A 2,899-nucleotide genomic window follows, 5' to 3' on the forward strand; every position below is an offset into this window, starting at 1 on the left:
CTTCCCCCGCGGCTCCAGCAAGTCCTCCTCCCGGAGTCCTCTCAGAGGACAGCCCCCGCTTCCTCACGTCCCTCCCTCCGGGGGGCACTGCACCCCAGGCCCAGGTGGAGCCTGCCCCAGTTGGGCCGAACCATCCTGGGCCCTGCAGAGGGTTGGGTCTGCCCATGCACGTCCCTGGGGGCCGCCATCACGGGGACATAGGGGGTCGCCCCAATCCCCTCCCCTGCTTATCCCCTGGCCTCCTCCTGGGGCCTTTCTGAGAAGCCACCGTGCCAGCCCATCATCTGGCAGCAGACTTCGGGGTTCAGCTCCCTGCAGTTCACTGGCTCCCTGCTGCTGGCTGAGGGCGGCAGGCATGCTGCCTTTCACCCCAGCTTTGCCAGACACCGCCGGCCTGGCCGGCCTTGTTGGACTTTCTTGCCAGAGAAGCGGGTAAGGCAGGGTTGCAAAGACCAGCTGGTTCCCCGAGGCTGTGGCAGCCCGAGATGACATTTTGATTCATTTGGGCTCCAGGAACCCTCACAAGGGGTAGCGCCTAGCAAGGATCTGAAGCTGGACTTTAGATACCTCGTCCCTGCCCTGCACCGTATCCCTAGACTAGGCACGGTCGGTGAAGATGCCCTGAGGAGGCCCCGGAGGCTCAAGGTGGCTCTCTAGTCCATGGAGTTTGTTTGCAGAATAACTCTCACACTTGCATGGCTTACCCCTCCACCCTACAATAAACTCGCCTGAGAAATGGAAGGACTTTCGCTGCCTCATCATGGCTGTCAGCCCCACAGGGACTTGCATCACTGCGGTTCCTGCCGGTCAGCTTGGCCTGGCCGCCCCGTGAGAGGGGGAAGCAGACGCCCATCCCCGCCTGCTGGGAGCCCGTTGTCTGCATGGCTGGCCCAACGCCCACCCACTGGAGGTGGCAGAAACCATCTCTTTTGCTTGTTTGTATGTGATTTTAGTTTTTTCGTGCCTCATAAGGGGATGTGGTTAGTATGTAAATGGTACATCAACACCATTTACGTCCAAAACTAGCAAACAAATAATGTGAAAGGAACAAATGGATGCAAATGGTTATGGGGGTTAATCATGCAACCACAGAACGGAAAGTTCCTTGAAAAGGCCCCAGGCCTCCTGCCTCAGACCTCCCCTCTCGCCCTGCCCAGGCATAACCAGCGGCCTCAGGAGAGACGCGGCCCCATCTTTAGAAAGAAAGGGTCTGGAGCAGGGCTCTGTCGCCTTTGCTGCGAAGCTCCTGCCCTCTCACTCCTCGGTTGTCATGCAGCCTGTGCCTTCATTTCTCATTACATCTTCTTCATGGTCTTGGTTACTCCCAGAAGCTGCTTGTTGTCCGCCCAGCGCAGGAGCTCTTTGCCTGGCCCTCACCAGAGCGGCCCAGGTGGGTCAAGGGTATTTGTTAAATAAAGGATTCAGGTTGCTACCTGCGCAGGCAAATCGTAATTCTCCTGGGAGGGAATACATCTTGGGCGCTTCTGATATGAAGTGTGGTTAATGAACATAGAAGGGGTGGAGGCTGGATCCAGATGCCCGCCTGAAGTCACGTTAGAGACCTCCTCCCCTTCCCTCCCCGACCGCCCCCCCCCCCAGGTTCCTAACCTAACCCACGTTCTCACTCTGCATACACCTTTTACTAAGAAATTAAAAGAAACAACAACAAAAAAGATTCTCACTCTGCATACACCTTTCGCCCACTGTTGATAAACCAGAGTTAAAGAATAAAGCAGACGTTTCCCAAAACTAAGAAATTAAAAGAAACAACAACAAAAAAGAGGGCAGGAAGGACAAAATGTAAGGTGATTTTAAAAGATAAAATAATTTGTGTTTAAAAAAATAAGAGATAGAAAATTAAAGTGTGCATAGTTAAAGAATGTTAACGTAAAGAAATTAAAATGATTTATACACTATGATAAAAGGAGTGAGAATTTTTAAGAGATAAAAGTTAAGATAAATAGAAAAGTTCTAAACAGGGTAGGGAGGAAATTAAGGCCATTAAAAATGCATAAACCTACAAAACAAAGAGCAGAAACCTTAAAGAATTAGAAAGATAAGTACACTAAGCAACAATTTACTTGAAAAAATATTTTCAAACAGTGGGAAACTAAGGCTCTTGAAGGCAAAGGTAATTGAAAATAAGATGCCAATCACTTGAAAGGCAGCAGTGGGAGTCCCTGGAGCCGCCTCTGACTGGGGCTCAGTGAAGGGCCTGGCAGGTGTTGTCTGAGTCTGGGCTCCACGGCTCTCCACCTCGCCCCCCACAGCTTGTCCCTGTTCTCCCTGCCCCTGAGGAGGTGCTGCTGAGGCCCAGGAGACCTGCCTTCTAACAGCGCTGCCTGCCACCCATCAACCCAGGGTTGCCTCAAGCCCCAGAGCCCCCTACTGTGAGTGAGAGCCTCTCCTCATGACACCCTCTGCCAGCCCCTTGCAACATGGATTCTACACACTGCTCCTTCCAGGCCGCCAATAAAGAACCCTTCTGGACTGAGGAGAAGAACCAAGAGTGAGAAGACGGCACAAGGGGAAGAGGAATCCTGCCGGCACGTCACTGCATGCCAGACACTGTGCTGTTAATGTAGCAATGCCACTTCTCTTAGAGACACCTGGCAGCTGACCTGCGGCTGGTAGCAGTGGTGTGCCCATTATACAGATGGAAACCCTGAGTCCAGTGACCCTTTTCCACCCTGGCGTTAGCCTCTGCAGTCACAATGCAGTGTGCTGGCCTCACAGCTTTCTTAAGTGATTGTCTTTTTCTTTCTTTCTACCAGTGAATCCATGTTTCTTCTCTTTTCAGGCCATGGATTTCTGGCCTGCAGTCAATTCCCATGGGTGCTCAGTTTCACTGTCTCTATACTTGTGTTACCCAGACTTTCTGTATCTCACATATAAAAGA

The sequence above is a fragment of the Myotis davidii genome, unplaced genomic scaffold (genome assembly GCF_000327345.1).
Source record: "Myotis davidii unplaced genomic scaffold, ASM32734v1 scaffold152, whole genome shotgun sequence".
NCBI lineage: Eukaryota > Metazoa > Chordata > Mammalia > Chiroptera > Vespertilionidae > Myotis > Myotis davidii.